The sequence below is a fragment of the Orcinus orca genome, chromosome 12, assembly GCF_937001465.1.
Source record: "Orcinus orca chromosome 12, mOrcOrc1.1, whole genome shotgun sequence".
Taxonomy (NCBI): Eukaryota; Metazoa; Chordata; class Mammalia; order Artiodactyla; family Delphinidae; genus Orcinus; species Orcinus orca.
Window position 1 is genome coordinate 6,222,478 of NC_064570.1, and position 26,134 is coordinate 6,248,611.

Sequence of the window (26,134 nt, forward strand, 5' to 3'; positions counted from 1 at the left end):
AGGTCTATTTCTGGGCTCTAGATTCAAACTAACACCATTTCTGTATAAGGACACAGTAGAGGTATCATTAGTAATACTTGACAACTTTGAGTTTTGACATGATACCCTCAATAGATTTGCCAGGACCTTTGACATAAAGATCTGGAATTCCCAGCATACGAGTATATTGCATAGAAAATACTTAGTTTCTAATATTATTTGTAAAAATTAATGTTACTTTTTTGTGGTAGAAATATCCCTCCACCGTCTTCATAAACTCGGTGGAAAACTTCAGACGACACATAAGCTTCTAATGTTGTTCTATAACTTACAAGCCTTTCTGCTATATTTCACTGTAATAAACATTTCAGTGTAAATACAATTTCTGAATTCCAAATGATGTCACTTTTTACGATTTCTTTTGTTGTATAACAAAATTCCAGAGTACCAAATAATTAGGGCGTTCCCATGCATAGCATTCACACTCTACATATAAAAAGCGCAGGGCTTCCCTGGTGGCGCAGTGGTTGAGAGTCCGCCTGCCGATGCAGGGGACACGGGTTCGTGCCCCGGTCTGGGAAGATCCCACATGCCGCGGAGCGGCTGGACCCGTGAGCCATGGCCGCTGAGCCTGCATGTCCGAAGCCTGTGCTCCGCAACAGGAGAGGCCACAACAGTGAGAGGCCCGCGTACCGCAAAAAAAAAAAAAAAAATATTGTCCACTCGAAAACTTCTTTTGATAAATACTAATTAGCAAGTTTTCTATGACCATTGTAAAATAACAACTGTTACTTGTCTACTTGATTTGCCCTAGCATTCCCACAACTAGTCTTCCATACTTCAGCAACTGTCTCATCCATTTCTAAATGGGCATACTTTCTCAACCTCACATAACTTACTCATCTTTAAATGCCCTTTCACATAAATAATGTCTCTTTCATTTTCATCTTAGTTTCACATGCCTACATTCTTAAATGTTTGTCAGTCACTGAGCAGGGCTATTCTTCCAGGACAGTGGGGTTGGTTTAATTGGGATGCAAAGCTTGTAGCTGCATAGGGCAGGCACTTGAAGCCTCATTCCAGATTTGTGGGTGCAGAGCAGATGCCGGGCACCAGGGGCAATGGTAGATTGTTGTAGAGTGCTTACAATGTGCACAACACTCCCTCTCTTTCACTCACATTCTCCCCTAGACAGCACTATTGGACTGAACTCTGCTTTCTAAAGGCATCATGCCACGCTGTGGGGCTGCTCCAGGCGGTGCAATGTGTTATGATGCTTTTCTAGATTACTGTTCTGCTTAAAACTCATTTTTAAAAGAATGATTTCCTGACTGTTCCCATATAGTCAGTAGGAATTCTGTGCAGACGTTTTATCACTCAGATGTGGAAAGCATTACCTGTTTCTCTCTTTTCTCTGTTTCTGTTTTCTCTGGCTAAAAGTTATAGTACAAGTTATATTTTTTCCCTCTTTATACCCTGTAGTATTTATGGATTTCCAGAATGTCCCTTTGGCTTAAAATGAAGCAGTATGTTATACAGATTAGGAGCTATAATTGTTAGGAAAATGCTATAGGGCTTTTTAGCAAGTTACACATCACATTTGATTAATGAGAAATAATGGTAGACAGCATTCTTTATAGAGAAAATGTATTTATCATATTTCTTTCCTTAAAATAGATGTGATTTAACAGGTGAAATGTCCTGTGATTCCTCTCCTTCACGCAGACATAAAATTGATAGCCTCTTCCATATGGAAAAGAGTATGACATACACAGGAAGTTAGAGATATTGACATAATTGTCTTCAAAGTACAGGCAGGCCTGGCACTTTGAGAAATTTTAAGTCGGTATTCACTCTATGAAATGATGGAACATAAATGAATAATAATATTCCCGAGGAACTGTAGTCATATGAGGAACTTTCTTTAATGTAAGTTGCTAAGATTTAGGGAGAATCATTTGTGTATTTGTTTGTTTTGTATGTTAACAAGTTTTATGTTTGCATACAAGGAAGAAGTATCTCATGGAGATAATATATTACAAATTATGTTTCAGTTATAATGGTTGATTTAGTGAATTTTTTAAATTGAAGTACAGTTGATTTACAATGTTGTATTCTTCTGTACAGCAAAGCAACTCAGTTATACAAACATATACATTCTTTATATATACATATAATATTATATGAATACATATTTATATTCTTTTCCATTATGGTTTAAATACAATTTTATCTCTACTTAACCAAAGCTTGTTGATTGCCTTTGAGAGGATAATATTCTGCCTGTGTTAGGCAAGCATTCGTAGATGGTGCACACTGCCTTCCCAGGGCCTATTTGCTGTTGTACGCCAAGCGTCCTGGTCCAGTGTCCCCATCACACTCTGCAGAGGATTGTGCTCTCACCCATTCTCTAAGGAGACCTTGTGTGCTCACATGATCAGACGTGGCAGACTCCGTGGATAAACCTGTGAGCTTTGGTAGCGAGGTACTTGAACCTAGCCAGACTTCTCTCATACAGTCTCCTCCTTGGAACCTGGGAAAAGAGCTAATGCTGGAGTAATGTATCCTCCCTCAAAGTTGAATTGGGTGGGTCGAGAGCCACCCTGTCCTCTCTACTGGAGGGATTCTGACACTCATTCTTGGGAGAGCTCTTCCTTAGCTTGGTCCTTTTGTTACCTCTGCTCGACAGAAAGTACCATCTTAAGGGATAGTTCCTTAAGTTCCAGCATGGTCAGATGCTTCAAATGTAAACTGGATAAACAAATAACAATTGTCCCAATTTGGGAACTTTTAGGGGCATTTGGGGATATCTCTTATGGTGAATTGTTCCAGGATAATTAAAGATACTTTCCTGGAGATATTTTTCTTCTGAATAACAAGTTACTTGGGGAAAATCTAACTGATCATTCTATTATGCCTTGTGATTCTTGTTAGTAAGCCCATAAAAGTATAAATAATCACAGCAAAACTGCAGACAGCAGGAATTCTAGTCACTGGCAGAGATGATGCCCAGTGAGTGCAATGTGATTCCTCTGGAAGATCCAAATCCTGAAGGTGTCCTCACTACATTTTGTGGAATGTACGACCTCATATTGATATATTCAGTTGCAAAATAATGTCATGGGGAAAACAAGACATGCAGATATTCATGGGTCTTAGGAAACCATTCATCTCTCTCACTGGAACCTGAATATTAAGTCTAGAACCTTCCCTATCCCTGCAACATCCATTTACCCCATAAAGTGACCTATTTATATTGCCATTAAGCCATCCTTAAGATTCTATTTTATCACTAATGATTAACAGTTAGTTTCCTAGATTAAATTCATTTCCTAGATTATATTTTTAGAGAGAATATATAAGCTTGATTAAAATGTCAATCCAGTAAATATTAATCTTATTCCTACTATGTGCAAATTACTCTGCTGAGTGCACTAGAGAATAAGAATGTAAGTAGTACCAAGTACCTGTCTTCATGGTATTTGAAAATCTAGTGATTGGGAGCAGTGCATAAATAAGGGTAACGTAAAGAAAACTATGGCCACTTCCATAAGGTAAGCATTAAGTACTATTGCATTTTAGAAAAGGAGTGCTCACGTATGAGCATCGATGTAATGCTCATAGGTGATTACTAAATAAAAGGGAGTATTTAAGATGGACTCAGAAGATAAGTAGAATTTAATGGCTAGAGATGTGCAAGGCAAAGGCATTGAGATAGCAAATCATATGATGTTTTTAAATGCAGAGCCTGGTCCGGTTAGGCTCTAAGGATGAGTATGGGAGAGTAATAGGAGGTACAAATGCACAGGTAGGTGGTCTAGGGTTAGGGCTAGGGTTAGGGTTAGAGTTAGAGTTACTGTGGATGGCCCTGAATGCCAGCATGGAAACTGACCTTAATCTGGTTATTAGAGGAGAGCTAATGACCATTCGTGAACAAAGGAATGGTGTGAAGCCACTGTGCTCTCGCAGGAACACACTAGCTTGGGACTGGAATATGGACTGCAGAGAGGAGGAGACAGAGGAGACTGCTAATGTGGGACTAGTGGGAAGACTATAGTAGTCCCAGCAACAGGTAACAGGGACCAGGAATCGTGCTTTTAGTAACTGAGTCGCACAAGAAGGGGGCAGAAGAGAGATGGTCACGTGCAAGTCAAGGAAGTCAAGTCAGAAAAGAGGGGATGGGCAACCAAATTCTAAGGAGAATGTTTGCAAGAAGAGGTGCCTAAAGAAGACATTTTAAAAAATTCTCCTAGATGGTCCATAAGATTTAAAATGTCACCATGTGTAAAATGGTTGCAGAATATTTTAGTTCCTTCTCTACATCAAATAATACACATTAACCGTAATTTTGGATTGTATTTAATATCCACGTGAATTAATATGCATGAGAGGGCAGGCTCGAAGCAAGTTCAAATTTTATCCAGACATATAACCTCAAGTTTCATACATTGCTTTTCAGTGGGACACTTCTCTTGCTCAAGTAGGTGGTAAGCTTCTGAAATGTAGATGTTCTTTTCTTCTTGCAGACCCAGAACAGTGCCGAAAGTGAGCAAGCAGTAAACGCTTCATGATTCATTTATAGTTAAATAATTGTGATAAGTAGAACAGGTATTTGTGTTCTTTTCTGCTTTTATGCAATCACAATGACTTAAAACTTTGGCCTTTTACACTTGCACAAGATAAGAATCCTGTTTTAATGAGGTTAGAAAGATAAGAGCAACATATTTTCAATATTCAGAATCACTGTGATGGGAAACAGAGGTGCAGCATGTACTATTTCCTGAGGAGAAAGTAGAGACCAACCATTGAGACAGAAAACTGATTTAAATTAATTAATTTTTATCATCTTTATTGGAGTATAATTGCTTTACAATGTTGTGTTAGTTTCTGCTGTATAACAAAGTGAATCAGCTGTATGTATACATAGATCCCCATATCCCCTCCCTCTGAGTTTATTATTTTGAACTATATGATAGATCACATCTGTAATCCAGAAAAAACCTTCCTAATGGTATTCCTTTTTAAAATTTTAGTTATTTAGCAGAACCTTGTATTATATTACCTAGGTTTAATCAACTAAATAGAAATTATTAGAAAAATCTGTTACATTCTGACAATTATATTCTGGTCCATGAGTTGGCTTCTAATAGATGATCAAAATCAATAGACTTCTAGCAGGGAATCGCAAGGAAAAATATCATGGAAGAGTTTAATATTAAATCACATATTACATTAAGAAATTAATACAAATTCTCCTTATAAAATGCAAGCTTTTGATAAAATACAGAGACCACTAAAACCTCAAGTCCACAATATACATGACAGCAAAAGTAAGAAATTGAATAAGGCTACAATTTGAGGGAATGAAAAGCCTTAACTTTTTGATTGTTTCTTGATTCAAGACATCTAACCAGTTTTGCATTATGGTCTCAGAAATATCTGGTAAAACTGTTGTAGAACATTTTGAAATTAATTTAATCTACTTTCTGTGTAATAGTGCATTTTTACATTATCAAATTACAAATTATCCTGAAAGAGCATAATCTAGGCCTTTGGGATGTCTTTTGAATTTCCTCTGTAGTAATTAAATTTCCTAAGCATTTATGGAGTACCTCTTATGTGCCAAGCCATTTGGTATATTCTTATGATACAGAGATCAAACGTGTTTTTCTCTGTACCCTTAGAGTCCACCTTCTAGCTGGAACAGCTGTTTGGTAAAGCACTTCTAGAGAGTATGAGATCTACTTGCCACATATGAGGCATGACCAGAATGCATTACTAACCTTGATGAGGAAGTAGATCATTCCTGTAGGAGGAAGCAGGAGAGTTAAATTAGGAGGGAGAGGAGCAAGGTATAAGGGTACTCCGTGAAAACCAAACAAAACCAACAACTAGCATAAAGTCTGAAGCTCCACGATTTTTTCGGGATTCATGGAGGCGCTCTTGGAGATGGTGCATTGTTTGCAAATGTGTGTGGGACAGAGGTTTGGGAGAAAAAGTCAAGAGATAATAGAATTAAAAGGAGAGCAGAAAGGGGATCTAGGATGGGGAAGCAAAAATGCAGCCCCCAAATGAGTTGGTAGTAGATGTTTTAAATCAACCAGATTAAAATGTATCGTGAGGTTTAAAATGATTCCTGATTGCTAACTCAATAATTTAATCCTTTTCAGTTCTACCATGAAGAAATAATTAGAAATGGCATCAAAGATTAATGCATAGAGATTTTCACAAAATGTTATTCACAACCAGGAAATACTAGAGACAACCCGAGCATGAAAGGGATGGAATGATTAGGCAAATCAAGTTTCCAAATAGGGCCACATGGTCTGGAGACTTTACAAACCACACATTCGTGATGTCCAGCTCTGTACCACCTGTGGAGAAAGGGAGGGAAAATTCTCCGCCTATCTTGAGTAATCTTACTTTTGGATGATTGGATGTAATTCCATCAAATAGTTCTGTTTTACTGTAATTGCCAATCAATATAAGGATGTAAATATTCAAAATATTGAGCTTAACGAAGGAAAAAATATCTAGGGGAAGGAGCATATTTGTGACTCATCTTACTCTTCCTGGCCAGTCCTCCGTAGATAAATCAAATCAAAGAATCAATGAAGGGTCCTGGTTTCCTTCAGCTCCTTACATACTGTAGACTTCATACATTCTTCTATACATATTATTGAAAACTGTTTTATTGTCACTTAACACCTTTTGGTTTTAGTTCCTTCTTTAATTGAATTTGAATTTCCTTTGGTTCTTTTTTCTTTTGTTGCTGAGGACTTAGCCAGGTCTGAAGATTTACAGAATGTGGCTCGTGTGATGAGCTTTGAAAATGGCTTCTTAGGATGGATGAAGGAAAGTTTTCCCAATAATTGAGATTGCAGTCAGTGTTTCAGTCCTTTGAGATCGTTCAGTTCTGTTCTTTTCTGCTTGATAGACTTTACCTTGAACGTTAGAAGATTTCATCCATGAAACTTATGAGATTCTACCTGGTGCCTTTCAAGTTGAAATTCAGTATTAGTTCTGTCTATACTCCTGGCAGGCAAACAGAGCTTCTTAAAAAGAAAATTCAAATACAATCCCAAATTCTCTGATGAGAGTAGATAGGAATTTTCATGGAACAGATTCGTATGAGCAGAATCAGGATTGATTTTCCCCTGACTTACTTGACTATTTAAATGAATTTTCACTTGATTTTTTTTTGTAATTAAAGTAGTGATGCCAAAATATCAGACGTTTGATGACTAAGCACTGTGTAGATGAAGAAGACAGTGTTAAAGAATAGTAAGCCTGTTCCAGGAGATAAATGCTACGTTTTATTCATCTCCCTGACGGAAAGTAATTTTTCTGTGCAAACAACTAAGTCATTTTGTTAATGATTTACTGAAAAGTTCATAAAGGATTTTGAAGAAGACTTCATCATCTGAAATCTAGAATTAGTATCTTTCATTTTAATATCTTACTGTGTGAAATAGGCTGTACTCTTACGTAATCATGAAAGAGTATTTGCCAAAGGAAGAAAAAATGTCTATATGTCAAGTTTCCATAAATATAAAAAAAATAAAAATCATTGTGCCCTATTAAGAAAGAGGCTATGAGTTTATAAGGAAAATAAAACAGGTTACTTCAATTAGTTTTTACTACTTTGGTCAGTTCTGATGCATAAATAACCAATTGTTTTTCTCTTCTGTTTTATATAACAATTTTTTAGACTCATCAAAAGTTAATAACAGTGAGGAGATAGACAAAGCAGGTCAACAAAAATAACAGGTGTTCAGGACAACAAATAGGACTTGTCCAGTGCCCTCTCCTAAAAATGCACTCCATCTTATTTCAGTCCTTTTACTCTAGTTCTAGTGTCACTAGAGTTAAGGACTTTCAGTATTTTCTTAATATATTAACATTTTTTGTAAGGTACCACTTAAAAAGCAGTCCTCTCAGAAACCTATGTTGCAAGATTTGGGGGCTGAATTGAAATGAATTTTTCATTCCTTATAAAAGTGAAACAAAATTTTCAAGCATTTTCTTACTTTTTTTCCTCCCAGTTCTTCTCAGCTTTTTTTGCTGCTTACTTAGGGTATCCCTGTTATGTTGAGTGAGTCACAGTGCAGGGTAGGTAGAAATCAGAATATACAGAGGAGATAGATGTGTCTTCAGAGGCGTTGGCCTATAACCAGCATTTTCCAGACTCTGATGGGAAGAGTACCAGCTCCTCAGTGTGCCCTCTCTAAAGGGTTTCATGGTCAAATAAATTTAGAATGTGCTTTACACTATTTTCCAGTCTTGGACATCTGCAATCATGTTAGCATTCTAAAAGCTCTATTTCATTTTTAAAGTGTTGATTCCTATTCATTTATAGATTTCATAATCCATGAATAAGTTGCAAATTGCAGTATAAAACTATACTGTCCTGGACAATAATGTAGAGTCATGACTATCCTCAGCATTACCTGCTTATTCTTTCAGTGTCTTCACCTCATATTCCCTTAAGTACCGAGTCTTCATTCCTCCCAAAAGGGTCACTTATTACCAAGAAATACATATTGTGTTTCTCCAATATGTATATGAAAGAACTATAAACTACTGCACCTGATTATTTGATCATTTAAATCAGTTTTCACCTAATTTCAATGACCTTGGTTAAGGTGATGGGACTGACTAGTCTAGGAGTGATAGGGGAAAAATTAAAAGCTAAATTATGATGCTGCCTTGTTAGGGAGATTATTGTAGACTAGTCAGGAAGGGTGTTATGGAGAACACTGTGATTCAGCTGAGTCTAGAAGCACGAGGCAAACTGAAGGAGAATTAGGGAGAATTTGGAGAACTGAGGTGACACACATCCTGGGAGATTGGCTAACTCTGTGAGTCAGTCACAACAAGACCACAAAAAGCTCCCTGAGTGGTGTTTGCTTTTGGAAGGATAATATGTAGTTCCCTGGCATGAGTCACTTGGTGCAGGTCAGTCAAGGAAGAGCTTTTCTCAGAACCTCTCCAATCCTACCATCTAGCAGCCACTTACTATACCTTGGGAAAAAGTGGCTCTTGTCCCTAGGAGCTCCTGAGAAACCCTCATTATACAAAATCCCTTAGTTGTAATGGATCCCCAGCGTATTAAACCTAAGAATACCTAAAGCATTACAATTATCTGATTTTTTCTGCTCAATAATGTTCCACAGAAGAACTTTTTTTTTTTTTTAGCGGTACACGGGCCTCTCACTGTTGTGGCCTCTCCCGTTGCAGAGCACAGGCTCAGGACGCGCAGGGTCAGCGGCCATGGCTCACGGGCCCAGCCGCTCCGTGGCATGTAGGATCTTCCCGGACCGGGGCACGAACCCGTGTTCCCTACATCGGCAGGCGGACTCTCAACCACTGCGCCACCAGGGAAGCCCAGAACTTTTTATCTTAGTAAACTAATCAATGTAAATTAATTATCATGTATCTAAGCATAGGCAGTGTTTATTATGTCTCATACACTTTTCATCTTATAGAAATAGATTCTTGCTCTATGTGAGGAAAAAATTGCTTTCAAATGAAACACATTATGTCATTTGAAGATACTTTTATCTTCATAACTCTTTTCATTCTCTCTCTCTCTTTTCTTAAAGTGGGATAAGACAGAAGCCTGTGTCCATTGGTTATGGTCCATGGTGAATTTTTTTTTTTTTTGTAAGACTGTGTTTCCAAAAGGAAAATTCCTCTGAAAATAGTCTCAGGCATTAAAATATCACGTTCTAAAATGTCGTTAATTCTCTTTTCTTGTGGCTGCTCAGTTTTCTTGTGAAAGGCTTCTATGGACTAGATAAAAGGAGGGGAAAATCACTTTTCGCCTAAACCTTATAGCTTCCACAAGAAGCTATTCTAAGAAAGGGCCTGGGAGGTGGAGGATTGAGAAGCTGCAAATATGGAGAAAGAGACTGGCATATGTTTAAATCATATGTTTCTGAAGTTTGAGCATGAAATTTCATTTTAGAAGAAGTTGCCCTTGGGAATAGAGGAATGAAGTGCTGGGTACCTGTTTGTCTGATGAAAACCAAGCTTGAGACAAACTCTGGGCCAACCGGGTTGCCCACCTGTGCTGCCAAAATACCCTCAGATTCAGCTCTGAGTGTGAACGGCGTGTGTTTCCTGAAGATCAGTGAAGAGACAGTAGAAGGTTCAGGTCACCTACTGAATCTTCTAAGCCCCAGTGCTCTCCAATATTCCAGCCATCTCTGCTTTTCTTCCTCTCTCTCTCTCTATTCTAACCCTAGAATCTCCTCTGCTCTCTCGATTGCTTCACACAGATCTTCACTAGTGGCTTCTATAAGCTTTGCCAGTTTCTTTTACTTTTATTAGAAACTCGGTTATATTATACAGTCCTCAGTCTCAGGTGACATTTGAGTGTTTTTATAGATTCAACCACCATGAATTAAAGCTCTGTAATTGTTTGACTTACTCCATCTGATGTGGGAAAAAAGAATAAACGAAACTGGACAGTTTCCTTAAAATAGGTAAATAGTTCACAATTTCCAGTCTGTATCAAGCATGAGCAAACCAGAGCTGCTTGAACATTTCCTCCATTCCTGGTATCTAGACAACAGGGCATTTTACCTTGACAAAGGCTGGCAGACAAAGCTCTAACTCAGTTCAGTCTTTCTTTACATCATTTGAATGACATGTTAATGAGCCTTTGTAAAGGCAGGACCCAAATATGATTGTGCTGGATTTATTTTTCCCCCGTGCAGATCTTTTGCAAAATCCCTGCTGGGCTGCATTTCTTCTGGAGTGTGTCTTTTTTCAGAATAACAGCTTGATGTTCTTTTCACCTGAAACGGATACTGCCAGGGGGCTCCGTGCTCTAGAGCAGGCCTATAATAACAAGGCCTTGGTGTGGGGAGCCATGGAGATTTTGCCTTCAGGAACTAATTTACGCTCTCAAACTCTTGGGACAGCATATAAATCAGGAGTGAAAAATAGCAGAAACAGAAGAGCCCCCAAACTCAAATATTTTAAATTCACATTAAAAACATTTTGACAGTGTCTCCTAAGGATAAATTTGTACATTACAGATTTACCCATACTTGAGTTATAGCTGCGATGGGTCCTTTTCACTGTCATCGTCCATCATGTAATTTTTAAAATATCCTCTATTTCTGAACTTACTGACATGTTTATTTTCTTTGAAGGACACTGCCATTACAGTGAGTTTGTTCGGTATTGGAAATGTTGCAAGAAGCTAGTTCACTGAATTCCCATTGTATTTCACTGATTCAAGGAATCTACATTTTAGGAGGTAGAATCTATCCAAATGCTATACTTTGGGGATTAAGATGCCTATGATAAAACCCATGGATGTATTTATAATGCGTAACACTTTCCACCACGAAGCATTCATTCACAGTGGGCTTATGTGTTCAGAGCAGTACACCCCAGTGTTCTCGGTGCTCCTCTAGAATTCCTGCTCGCCCATCAGCCTTATTCCCTGCAGACCCTCCCTCCCTCTCTTGGCTGCCTTTGCCGTCTGCACATTAGTGCACAGCACTGGATGCAGGCATGCTGCTTGTGCATAGATCTCTGTGTCTTACTTACAAATAAATAAGCAGGATTTTCTGTCCTGAAAGGGCCCGCACCCTGGCTGCTTACGTGAGCATCCTCACGTGCCAACTCACTTGGACCTGACGTCCTCTAAAACATGATGTCAACTTCTGCCTTGGCAGGAAGTATAAAAGGAGGCTTTACTACATATTGTCTTTGCCTCTCAATTCATACCCATCATTGATGAATATCTGACTTGTATCTCAGAACTTCCTAAGTTCCTGACTGCTGGTCTGTATTAGATCTCTATTACCCATGGCCCTTTGGCTTTTTGTAGGGAAGAGAAGAGGCATGGCTGACTCAAGAGTATATTCCGAATTACAGTTTCCTTTTGCGTGTTTGGCTAGCTGTTGCTCCTTTATTTTAGACCTCTTCCTGCGTTTCAAATATATAGTAACTGATTATGTTTTTGCACTCTGGCATATATCACCTTGGCTTTTATTTATTTGTGTGTGTGTATGTGTGTGTGTTTTGTTTTTTGGGTTTTTGTTTTTTTTTTTTTGTATTAACTTCATAGGATCCTTGTAAGGATTAAGTAAGGCTTAATAGCAAGGCTGCTATTACAAGGATCTCAAAACTCCCTGGCTTCTAATCATTGGTTTTTCGGCAGCTCAGTTATTATCTGATAGTTATTTTATAGATGCAGAATCCACAAACGTAGTTAGTTGGATCACATTAAGGGGTGGTATTATCAGAACTATGACACCGTGATGCACCTAACTGTCCTTTGACATTAGATGATCCTCCAGGCCAGCCCTCACTTGCAGCTGTGCAGCCTCTTCTTTGGGTTGTGCCAGAGACATATCGCTTCACTTTGTCTCCTTGGAATTCTCTCTTATACTACTCATGACTATCATCTCATTTTATTATTAATAAAGTATTTCTTCAGACATGTATAATACAATTACCTTGATTAAAAATTTCTTAGTTAGAATTATAACCTAGTAATGCCTCCCTAGGTATCAGGTTATCATGGCCATGAATGAGATCATCCCAAATTATCTCTCTGGTGATCCCTAATTTCATTCTTAAAAGTATGACTTAAGGGATTTCCCTGGTGGTGCAGTGGTTAAGAATCCGCCTGCCAGTGCAGGGGACACAGGTCTGACCCCGGGTCTGGGAAGATCCCACATGCGGCGGAGCAACTAAGCCCATGAGCCACAACTACTGAAGCCTGCGCACCTAGAGTCCGTGCTCCACAACAAGAGAAGCCACCACAGTGAGAAGCCCGTGCACCGCAACGAAGAGTAGCCCCCGCTGGCTGCAACTAGAGAAAGCCTGCGTGCAGCAACAAAGACCCAACGCAGCCATAAATGAATGAATGAATGAATGACTCAAAATTGGGGTTAAAAGCACCCTGTCCTTACCTTCATATACTAACTACACCTTAAAATGGGAAGTTAATGTATTCTTGAAAAGTGCTTCCTTTTTTATCAGAAAAAAATAACTATGTTTTCTAAATCTGTAAGATGCCATGAAATCATATTGAGTTGGGCATCTGGAGTGTTGAAGGGAGCTTATTATTGCTGGATCTGTTTTAAGGTGGTAATCACATTTGTCTTACATCTCTTACATCATTGCCACTTCCTTCTCTGTGCTGGATGCTGTGGGAGTGCCTTGTGTTTGTTCACTTGAGGGGGCAACATCAATATAAAATCAACTAAAGGAAGGAATTGGAAATAGCCAACACAGAAGTTGTCTGATCCTGTATCTTTTTAGAAAAGAATAAATAGAATACTGACTAAACATTTATTTTCAGTTTTGTGTCATGATATACACAGAGGAGGGGATAGGGTTGTCTCAATAGAAAATATAGAACACATATGAAAAAACCTGGAGGTTACAAAAACTAAGTACATAGGAATATAAACCAAGGGCTTACATGTCAGTTCGGATGTTTTTAGCTTTGTATAACAGCAGGCTCATTCATGTCATGTAACAAGTTCAAAGGTAGAAAGACTCCAAGACTGAGTAACTAAATAGCTCATGGCCCAGTTTGGCTATCTCTATATCATGGCCCAGTTTGGCTATCTCTATAGTCTACTATCCTCAGTATGTGATGGCCAAATGTCTATGTGTATGCTATATACCAAGAGAGACAAGTTATCCCTATGTGTAAATATTCCCAGGCACAGTGGCCCTGGCACGGTCTAAGGCACATGAGACTTAGCACAAAATAATGAGGTGGTCCTCATTTGTAGAAAAAATAGTTTCCCAGACAACTAAATCACTATGTGGGGAAATCCCTATTGTGTTATTCCATATATTCTTATTCTGAATGAAGAATTGTCTTTATCTATTTGCACACTGGCAAGAACTGTTGGCCTCCAGGTCATTATCAGATAGCTAAATGCTTAGAGCAGCAAAACGCAGAGCTTTATGTTTACATATATAAAAGGTATTTTAAAGGTTGTATTGCCCATGGTCAGAAGAAGAGTTCACTTTCATTAATAAATTGTACAGAAGTGAATACCTCCACTACAGGAAGGCTGCAGGGACTTTTCCCCATTGGAAATTTAATCTGATCTCTCTTCTAATTAGTGATTAAAAACAAATGACCAATGGGAGTTATAGGGAAAAGCCTGAATACTTGATTAAGTTCTGAAAACTAAAATTGATGAGTTGGTACTATGCTAACTTATCCCATCATGTATTAGCCCTTTCATGTTTATCCTCATACTTTCACTCAATTGTAGCCTTAAGTCTTACTGAAAAAAAGGAGCAAACGTGTTTCTTCACCAAAGACGGTGAAGTGTTTATTGCCCATCAGGTATGTTTATCTACAAAGCTGGATGCCGTGGATAACGGAAATATGGCCAAGTCAGAGCAAAAATCCAAGATCACAGTGTAATGGAGTCACCTTAGCCCTTGGAGTCTGGGCTAATACAACTTTTATGGGGGGCAGAAAGCACTTCAAGCTGACCTAGATGCTGTTTTTGAGGTGCCAGTGGTCAAATAGGGCAAATACGTTTAAATGGCTTTGCTGATGTAAATAGAAATGGTTTGGCTCCAATAACATGAAATCCTAGGAAAATATATTTATTTCAGCAGCAAATGTACTAAAAGTAAACACGTAAAAATATTAGTCTGACCATCACTGAGCTATAAAATAAGAGTTTTTAAATTTTTCAGGGGTTAATTTGGTTTTGCCTTTGGTTTCTCCCTTCATCAAATTAAATTCTATTCATCCTTCAAGGACTCAACCCAAATGCATTATTTTCCATGCACCTTTCATGATTACCATTTACCCCAAATCAGGGTATGTTCATTTGCTTACTCATTCATTTATTTATTTGTTCATTCATTCATTCATTGCCACTCTGGTTTCCCTAGCAGACAGTGTTAGGAGCAGGGTTACCAGATTTAGCAAGTAATAACACAGGACACTCAGTTAAGTTGGTATTTCAGGTAAATAATAAATAATATTTTTAATATAAGTATGTCCCATGCAATATTTGTATTGTACTTACACCAAAACATTATTTGTTGTTTATCTGATTTCAAATTCAGTTGAACTTCCTTGTTTTTAGCTGGCAACTCTATTTAGGAATGTCAAGACTGAAGGGCAGTTAAGACACTCTTGGAATATTTTAGGTGATGGAGAACCTCAAATAAAACAGTTAATGGAAAGATCAGTTAATAGAAAGGAGAGACCTAAAAGAAATTCAGGATGTAACATTAACATAAGCTTTTTTTTTTTTAACATCTTTATTGGGGCATAATTGCTTTACAGTGGTGTGTTAGTTTCTGCTTTATAACAAAGTGAATCAGTTATACATATACATATGTTCCCATATCTCTTCCCTCTTGCATCTCCCTCCCTCCCACCCTCCCTATCCCACCCCTCCAGGCGGTCACAAAGCACCTAGCTGATCTCCCTGTGCTATGTGGCTGCTTCCCACTAGCATAAGCTGGTAATTGATAAATGTTAGTGGTGAAGGTGAATGGTTAGAGCTCTAGTTCAGGTGACCAAGTAGATTTTTGTTCAACCCATTTTACTTTTCCTTTTTATCATTTTCATCTGTGTAATCTTTCTGAGTGAGGTTTTCTACTAACTAATTATTGTTCATTGAACTAGCAATGTGATGTGAAGTCAGACTGTCTGGAATCACTTCTTAGCACTGCCACTGACTTGAGTGACCCAAGGAGTGCTATTCAATCTCTGAATCTCTAGTTACTTACCTTTATGTTAAGAAACATAGTGGGAATATATACAGCAAAATCAATTCCCACTGCTTTTTATAACTTTTGTCTTCTACTTTTTGTTTATATTCATCTTCTAATTTTTATAATGCATATAAATTACCTTTTAATTAAATTTTTGAGGCTACTGATATACTTTTATATAAAATTATTTTACATAGTGGTTTAACAAAAGGTGCTGAAACAATTGGTTAGCTATATGCAAAAAAAGAAGAACAACAACAAGAAAACAACTACTGCTACTACTACTTTGATCCATACCTTGTACTATATGGAAGTATTAACTCTCAAAGTGGATTATGGGCTTAAATGAACACTTAAAACTATAAAACTTCTAAGAGAATATTAAACGTAAGAGAATATTTTTGAGACCTTAGGTTAGGCAAAGATGACACCAAAAGCACAATCCATTTAAAAAAAAAGGTAAATTAGACTCCATTAAAATTAATAACTACTCATCCTCAAGAGATACTAAAAGCCTGAAAAATAGATTGCAGACTGGGAGAAAATATTCACAAATCACATCTGATAAAGGAATTTTATCCAGAATATATGAAGAATTCTGAATACAAAAGTAAGGAAAAAAATTGAACCATTTAAAAATGAATAAAATGTTTAAATAGACACCTCACCAAAGATACAAAGGTAGCAAGTGAGTTCATGATAAGATACTCAACATTATCAGTTAGTAGGGAAGTGCAAATTAAAACTACCATGAGGTACCACTACACAGCTATTAGAACAGCAATAACAAAAAAATCAAACAACTGACAAGTATGTGGGGCAACTGGAACTGCTGCTGGGAATGCAAAGCGGCAGAGTCACGTAGACATACACTTACCAGATGACCCAGCATCCTCACTCCTGAACGTTGACCCAAGAGAAATGCAAACTTACGTTCACACCAAATTTATACGTTCAGCTTAAAGCAGCTTTATTCATAATAGCCAACAACAGAAAACAGCCCAAATGTCCTTCAAGTAGTGAGGGGATAAACAAACCATGGTACAGCCATACAATGGAAGACCACACACAGACCGAAGGAAAAAATAGATGAAAACATAGAAAAATTAATTATTTAAAAATGCAAGTCGTATCAGTGACATTGTTATTCAGATTAGATTTGTCACAGGTAAATGGGAAAAAGACCAATATTGCAATGTGAATAAAGGATTTATGAGTAAAGATAGAATGAGATAGAGGGTATAGGAGGTAGACTGTTTTGGGCAAAAATGATGAGTTCTATATTGGGTCATTGTGTTGGTATTATCCTTGGAATGTTCAAATGGAGAATGATAGCCCTATCCTCTACATTTTTATAATGCATACCTTGTTGTGCCTTTAAACATTTTTTTAATTCTGCCTTGTTTTATAGACATTTGATATGTTTCCCCAATGACATTATAATCTCCTGAGGAAGGAAACTAAGTTTTACTCTTATTTATTTGTGTACACAATTAACACATTTTTTTTCAACAAAAGCTATTTTCTAAATCTATCACTATTACATGATGGTACGCAATTCATTGACTTCCGGGGTTGATTCAGTTGATCTGTTTGCAAAGACCCATTTCTTCCAACCTTCATCTCCTCTTACAATTCCATTTATAATACACCTGAGACTTTCACTTGATCTAATAAAGTGATTCTTACCAGGTGAACTGTACCATTCTTTATTTGAACTAACCTTGAGTACAGCTATGCATCAGTCACTGTGCCAGCCCCAGGTGGTATGAGTTGAAAGACACTGGCTTTGTTCACATGAAACTCAAAACAAGTTAGAGACAACTAGGATGGTCTAGTCATTAGTGTGATAAAAGAGGCATGAATGTAATTCATGAAACTAGAAAGAAAAGGCACCTAAGTCAGCCTGGGTGGTGTGAGTGGAGGTTTAAGAAAAATCTCTGCAGTGAATTTTGAAGAATGAGCTGAGATTATTTATACCCAATAGGCATAAAAGGCCACAAGAAACAAACAGCAGAATAGCTTTCAGCAGAACCTGGACACCTGAGATTTGCAGGATGGGAAAGTGGAAGTGGTTCAGCATGGCTGAAGCCAAAGTTTCATGAAGGGATGTGGAAAGACCAAAGATTGGGTAAGTCAGTGATTATAACGATGTGCAGTCACGGTAGAATTGGCAAGGCTTGGTGACTGAGCGTGGGGACTGATGATGAGGTAGCAGTCCAGGGAGACTGGGTTTCTGGTTTGGGTATCTGAGTGTGTGAGGATGCCATTCATTAAGGCAGGGAGGAGCAGATTCAGAGAATAAGGGAGTGGGTTCTGCTTGACCGTGGGTAGTCAGCTAGGGCTGCCCTGAAAGCAGTGAAATATATGCAGCTGGGACTCAGAGAGCAATCTAAATGTGTATTTCCCCAACAACTCTTACTTATTCTTCAGGTCAGTCCTTGCCTGGGTGCTGTTTCTTGTGAGAAACCATAAGAATATTGATCTATTCATCAAAGCATTGATTAACTACCGTGCGCTAGACAGTGTTTGGGGCATCAAGTGAGCAAAGTGTGAGCAAAGTAAAGTAAACATTGTCCCCGTCATCAAGGAATTTATAAAGTCAGGGATTGAATGAGGGAGACACAAAATAAATATAGTATTTAGAAACTGAGATAGATGTTATAGAGGGAATAACCAGGATGAGATGATAAGAAAGTGAATGATGGGGTGGTTTGGACAGGGAGCCCAGTGAAGGGCATTCTGAGGAGACACCATTTAAAATGACACTTGACGGAAGCAAAGGAAATGGTTGCATACAGGCCAGGACAGTGGCATGTCAGCCACTGGGAGTGGAAATGTGGAGGGTTAGAATAGGAAAGAGACCACAGTTACACACTCCACAAGGATTCATTAACCAAACTAGAGAAAGAGTGTATAAATATAAAAATAGATTCAAATTATGGAATTTGAATCAAATATTTTTCTAATAAAGGTTATTTAAAATTAGGTTTAAAGGGATACATTTCTATCAGATGTCATTGTACATGACTGTCCTCATTTAGGGGAGTTGGAGACAAGACAAATATACCATGGGGTGAAAGAAACTCCTGACTGAACCTGAACCATAGGAACACACTTGCTTATAAATTCTAAGAAAAAGAGAGCCTATTTGTGGTCTAAATTATTTCTTAGGTAATAGTATTGGAATCCTGGAGTCTAAAACCAGACTGTCTGCGTTTACATCTTGGTTTAGTCCCTTGTTACGTATGTGTCCTTGCGTTAGTTACTTAAACATGCCTCAGTTTCTCATCTGGAAAGTCAAGCTAGTAAGTTTAATGCCAGGAGTAAATGAATAACTAAATTGATTGTATTTAGAAAAATATCTGTCACATAGCATGTGCCAACAAGTGTTTACTATTACTATTACCATCATAAACGAGTCAGTGAAATGAGATCTGTAAGAGTGGTTGCAGCATGGTGCCCATGAGGATGGCTACTGTCCCTGAGTTCTAGGTCAGGCTTCAGTGACAGGGAAACTCCGCCTGGGCAGAGCTTAAGTTGAGGGTCGGCAGCACAAGTGGGCCATTAGCTTTCCCAATTTTAGCAAAATCAGATTTCACACCAAGCGTGTGTGACATCAACTGTGTAAGCTGGTGTGCACTTCTGCAGTGGTGGAACTCCTTGGGCGCATGTTCACTGTGACCTTGGGGGTGTGCCTGCAACACCACATCCTCCTGTCTGTGAGCCCCTTCTCAGAGACATTGTAGTAAAGCCAGGATCAATATGGCAGTTCCCTGAAGGCTTGGAGCACGATATGGTTAGATCAGATGACCTCTGAGAGCAGCTTTCTGCCATTGGTCCTGTCCGCAATTTTGGTGAATAATTTCTGCTTTTCTTCTTTCTCACAAGAATATTATAAGAATTCATTAATGGTGCAAGGTACTTTGAACACCTCTACAAAGTGCTTTCTTGTTATCTTATTACATTTGATATCTCTCCAATCTTCTGAAAAATGTAAATCATGAATATCAAAATCCATCTTCCATATTTTATGCTGTTTTTGTCATGATGAGAGAATATTAATTTATCAGAGATTTGTACTTTTCTAAAGGTTGCTTTTAAGGTTCTCTCTCAGTGCACTTTGCTAACCTCATTCAACATGTGGATGGTAAAATGGTCAAGATAGGGTATTAAACATCTGCAATTTGAGAAAGAGATTGTGATGGCAAGATCCATAACCGGCTCCTTCCTTTTCCCCCTTAAGCTTAAACCACTTTTAGGCAAACTATATAGAGAAGCATAAGTAGATTTCTTTAAATGATCCAGATAATTTTTGTAATGTCTTAATCAAATACACCATCCATTTTGTACTAAATTATATATTTTTGAGCCTAGTGACTAATGCCAGTTTGATTGGAGTCATCTAAAGTTACTCATGCCTCCATGTGCTTTTTCCCATGAGCTCTCTTTGCCTGGTTAGGCTACAGCCTCTCTCTTCACTCCTACTTTGTTGAATCGAATGCTTTCTCATGTTTCAAGACTCAATCCAAGCTTCACCCCCTCTGAGAAACAAACCTATGCAAATAGAACAAACAGTTTTCTCCTGGACAGGCTCATTATACCCTGTGCTACTTCTTGAATAACACGCATAATGCTTTACTGCATTTGATTACTTGCTTTCTTATTTTCTTCAGATATATCCTGTTTGCCCTTGATGTCTGCTTCACATGGCTGCTTGTATCAGGAATTGCATTCAGCTGCTAGAAACAGAGATCAGAAATTACAGTGACTTAAACACGATAAAGTGTATTTTTCTCTCTAGTAGAAGTTTGGCAGTAGGTAGTCCAAGGCCGATATGCATAACTACTGACATCAAGGATACAGTTTCTCTCCTTCTTTCTGCCCCATTGCCCTTAGTTCCTGTTTTTTTTTCTCAAGGTCACCTCCTGGTCTGAGTCATTTTCTAGAGTATCATCCATCAAATTCATATTCCAAACAAGAAATAGAGGAAAAGGGAATGGCAGATAAGAGTTGGCATCAGCTGTCTTTATCCTTTGTGTTTGAGTTTAATAGACATGAAACTCTTACCTGCTTACCTGTCACTGGACAGAAATATGTCCATGACGCCTTCTAGCTGCAAGGGAGACTGGGAACTACAGTGATGTGAGGGGTATTTTACCACCTCAAATATTTTATTTCTCACTAAGGAAGAAGGAGGAAATGTGTGTTGGTAAAACAGCAAGCTAGCAGCCTCAGCCACAGTGTTCAGCAACTTACATGTAGAAGTCAGTAAAAAACATCTCCTAGAACCATTGCCTGTATATTAGGTGCACAGCAAAGCACCTTGCCCTACTCATTCTCAAAATTAGAAACTGAGAAAAGCAACTCCAAAAGCGTTGCTTGCTAAATTAATTAGATTTATTGCCTTGGTTCATAATTAAATATTATGTTCAATTCTAGTATTTTTGGTCATACTAGAATTATTTATTATGATTACTTGCGGCATTCGTGCTCTTATCCAAGGCACTTCCTGTGCCAAAGATGCCAGGATTAGCACCTGGATTTGTGCTTTTAACAACCAAGCAAACTCTTCTTATGCATTTCATCTTTTCCATGCGCATTTCCTTATTGGCTACTCTACTTTTTCTTGCTTTCTTAGTTTTTGTATTTATTGGAATTTTATATCAGAGCATTGTGAATTAAAATCATGTAAGTATCTTATACAGTAAAATGTGTATTGATATATGAGGTCATGTGTTTGTGTACTCTTGGTTATACTGACTTTAAGTCAGTCAAAATAGTCAAACCGACAGCTCTACAATGATGCATTACAGAATGTATTTATGGAAAGGGTTTGGTAATCATCTCTTCCAAATGTGTGCTGTTTTCAAACCAGATAACACACAAATAATCCTGGTTAGAGTTACGCTCCTTTAAGACTCTCTAATGAAAGAGTACACTTCCATCTAATGGGGTGATCAGCAGTAAATTCTTTATGCCTGTTATATGTGTCTATCAACCCCCCACACATGATCCTCTTTTGCTCCCCTTATATCCCTACATTATTTATACAAAATCCAACATAGAGTAATGTCATATGTTTATTTTTAAATCATCTGGTTGCTTTTTTATTACCGATATTGATTGCCATAGGCAATTTCTACATATTGCCTCCAAATCAAATGTCTTACTTATTTCATTTTATGTCATCTTAAAATAAATAATCAGTAACACAAAACGTGTTGCAATTCAAATGGTTAATTTGAATGTTAACTGAATGGTAAGACAGGTGAATACACTAGGGTATTTCTTTAAATATACTTAACTGAAAATTGCACATTTGAAGGATTCCAAATGTACTTAAATTGATCTACCAAAACGCACTGAAAAATAAAACATTAAGTAAATTTGATTTCATTTTGAAGGTACAGATGTATACTTCTAAAAGTTTGGATTTTGTACATGCTCTAGTTTAAAGAAAACACAAAATTTAATTTTTTTTTTTTTTGCGGTACGCGGGCTCCTCACTGTTGTGGCCTCTCCCGTTGCGGAGCACAGGCTCCGGACGCGCGGGCTCAGCGGCCATGGCTCACGGGCCCAGCCGCTCCGCAGCATGTGGGATCTTCCCGGACCAGGGCACGAACCCGTGTCCCCTGCATCGGCAGGCAGACTCTCAACCACTGCGCCACCAGGGAAGACCAAAATTTAATATTTTTTACACATATTTCAAGTGATTGTTTTGAAAAGTGACATAAAAGAGTTTTCAGAAGTATGAATAAACTAGTTTGATTCTAAACAGTCATAATATTGTATATAATCTTACATTATGCCTGTGCTACTACTTTAATTAAAGTAATATAGGTTTTTGTTTAGAAAACCACAGCTTTTATAATAGCAAATATTACTGACACAATCCATCTGCATGTTCTGAACCAAATTGCTTTGTTTTTATGCAACTGGTGAGGGTGACCCTTTGGGACAGGTTTGAGATTGTTTAGCAACCCTCTTAGATGTGACAGTTGACTCTTCCCTCTTGTGGCATTTCTCTGCTGCGAAGAAAGACAAGGTGACAACCAAAATAACACCATAAAGAGCTTCTCTATTCTGAACTACACACACACACACACACACACACACACACACACACACACACACACACACACACTGTGCTTTAGTTTTCAGTTGTCACGATTGTTTTTTCTTCACTGTACAGCACCACACTTCTCTGCAGCCAAGCAAAATTTATATTGCCAAGACAGATGCTATAAAATGAAGCTGAACATGGCAGGCATTGAAAGAGTTGTGTGTTTGCAAATGATTACCTGTCATGATATGTTTCTCAATTTCTTTTTTTTTTCCCCTAAATTATCATGAAAAACACAAGGTTAGAAAGGAAATTGTGCTTCTTAGTCTTAGAAATCATGATTTTAACCAGGAAGCTAGAAGGAAGGTGATGAATTTTTCAGTGCAAGAACTGAATCACAGTGAAATCCCAAATTGAATGTTCAAAATCATATTATTAAGGGCAAGGCTTATATTCAAATATCTAATCCTGTTGAACTTTTTTAAAGAATTACTCAGTGACTTAAAATCATTCACATACCCAATGCTTCCCCCCAAAAAATTTTGCAAAGGCCCTTTTAGTAAATGAAGTATTTGGTGACGTTGACTTGTCAGCAGTACAATGCACATGCCTTTATTTGGGTATCTTGATTAAGTTGTGTCTCTTCAGAATCCTGGAGGATTCATAATGTTTGAAACAACTCACAGTGGCCTACAGACACCACCCCTTCTTTGGAGTGGACCTCTTAATAACAATTGCTACCTGGGAATATTTCATGTTATTCCTATGTGTGGATCTGGGAATGTTTTTACACCTTAATCAATGTCCTCTGAGGCAGATATGCATTTCTTCTCAGTTGCACCTAATCTTCTCTAAGCATGAATCCATAGTTAAAATGGGAAAACAACTTGATGTTCCAAATGCTGGTTTAAGGCAAACTGATCAACATGATTGACGTATGGAGATGTGAATGCTGTGTAGAAACACTACCTGTGTGGTTCCACTGTACTGAAATGCTGCTCTCCTTATCCTGCAGTAGGTACTCCTCACCTTTGTTCATAGTTGTTAGCTGTGCCTATATCTGACTCTTTGTGTCACTTCACTTCTTAGTGGATTTACAATTCTGTGTGTTTTCACCACAGGCTTCTTATGATCGAATGAATGCCTTACAGTTTCGTAGATACTTTACTGTTGAGAACTAGCTATTTATACCCAACTTCATTCCATAAAGGACTTAAGACAGTGATGAACTACATAATTAAGGGATATTCACATGAATGCCAAGGACACACCACTGACGGTGCTGAAGCCACTGTGGGTTTAATTATGGTTGCTGCCCCCACCCTCCCAAAAAAGTGACAGAAAAAGATACAATATACATATGAATAAAAGTACATTTTTTTAGTATTGTGTCAAATTGCGCTTAAATACTTTAACCTAATTTTGAGGAGGTTATGGCCCATCTCTGTACCAAGGAAGGACTAATGGCATCAATTGTCTCTTCCCCTATTCTCAGCCCTCACTTTCCTTTTCCCTGAGTCACCGTTTAGTCACCTCCAAATTTCTAAAACTTCTCAGCTTTTGCTTTAACTGCCCTCATTATCTCCTTGCCTGAATGTGCAATTCCAGTTTTTTCCGTGTTGGATCATTTGATGTTGTCCTGCAGATCACGATGTTCTGTCCATTTTTTTCTCTATGAGCTCAACCATGGATAGTTCTGATTGCTCTGTCCTTTAGTCACTGCCTTTTTTTTCCTGTAGAGTCTATGTTGTTAATCCCATCAGTGTGATTTTATTTAAGATATATTTTACTTCTCCATATATTTCACTTGGGACTTTTCAACATTCATTTCTCTCCTCATCAAGGTCATGTTTTCCTCTGCTTCCTTGAACATATGGAGCATGTTTGTAATAGTAGCTAAACATTCTTGCCTGTTAATTTCATCATGTTTGTCATTTCTGGATATTCTTCAATTGATTGATTTATATTCTACTTTTTGCACAGCTGGTAGTTTTTTAATTAGATTCCGGGCATTGCAATGTTATGTTGTTAGGTGCTGGATTTTATAATATTCCCTTAAAGAATGCTGTAATTTATACAGGCAAACAGTTACTTGGGATCAATCTGATCCTTTTGAGGTCTGCTTTTAAGCCTTGCTGCTGGGGTCCAGAGTAGCCATAATTCTAGGATTAATTTAGCCTCACTATGATAGCTGTTGTCTTCTAATAACTCTCCCAGATGCCCCCTGTGTTATGAGGTCTCTCCACTCTGTCTGGTGGGAACGCAAACTATCCCAACTCTGTGAGTTTTCGGAATTGTGAACCCCACATGTGCACATACGAATATTCGCCCATAGGTTCAAGATAGCCTCTGCATATCTCAAGATCTCTCTCTGTGCAGCTCTCTTCTCTCCAGCATTCTGCCCTGCAAATTCTCAGCCTTCCTAAACTTTGATCTCTGTCTGTCCAACTTATTAGACTTCTAGGCTTTGTTTACTGTTTCTTCCCAGTGCTGCAGTCCCAAATCCTACAGGTAGTGAGCTGGGCCGTATCTGTCTTTGTGTCCCTTTTCACTGGGATAGCAGCCCTGCACTGCTGATGGCCCAGTGTCACCAAGCATTTGTTTCTCTCTCTGGCTCTCTAGTTGCTTACAGTGCAGTTTCCTTAGCAGTTAATCCTTCAAGTAGGGAACTGAAAGTATCAGGTATAGTTATGCATTTCACCTGCTTTATGTAATCTCCACAACTATTCCATGAGACGGATACTAATATTGTCTTTATTTCATAAATAAGGACACTGACCCTGAGAAAGTTTGAGTAACTTTCCCAAGGTCACTGATCTGATAAATGGCAAGTCAGGGTTCCAGCCCAGTTTTATTTGATTCAAAGCCTGTGCAACACAGTAATATTCTTATGATATCTCAGTATGATTTCCAAATTAATTGGAAATAGAATCATTTAGTTTCAAAAATAACTCACTTGAAACTAAAGGCTTTTAAAAAAATTATTGTCCTCTGATAGCCATTTACTGTATTTTTTGTTTTTGGAAAAGCTTGTGTATTACATTTAAAACCTCACAAAAAAATGAAGCACTTGATAGAGAAATCCTTTTCTATCCATATTCACTCTCTCCTCTTCCCTGCACCACTCCTCCACCCACTTGGTTAGTAACATTATATTTCATTATTTTTTAATTTTAATATATTTATATACACAGTAGACATTTTAATAAATGTTGATTTAATTCCTTTCTTTTGACGTTATCTGTGTTGTTACATGAAGTGGCCTCCACCATGTTTCATAGTCAGGCAAAGAGATGTAAATAATCTGTTCAACCCCTTGTCTGTGACTTTGAATTAATTCCCTAAAGT

General features: G+C 37.9%; 1 protein-coding gene across 14 annotated transcripts in view; it reads left to right on the forward strand.

The window, feature by feature from the left end:
* LOC101286051 (1-acyl-sn-glycerol-3-phosphate acyltransferase delta) overlaps positions 1-26,134 on the forward strand; it is a 1,414,616-nt gene that overhangs the window by 548,372 nt on the left and 840,110 nt on the right. The gene's annotated exons all lie outside the window — the stretch shown is intronic.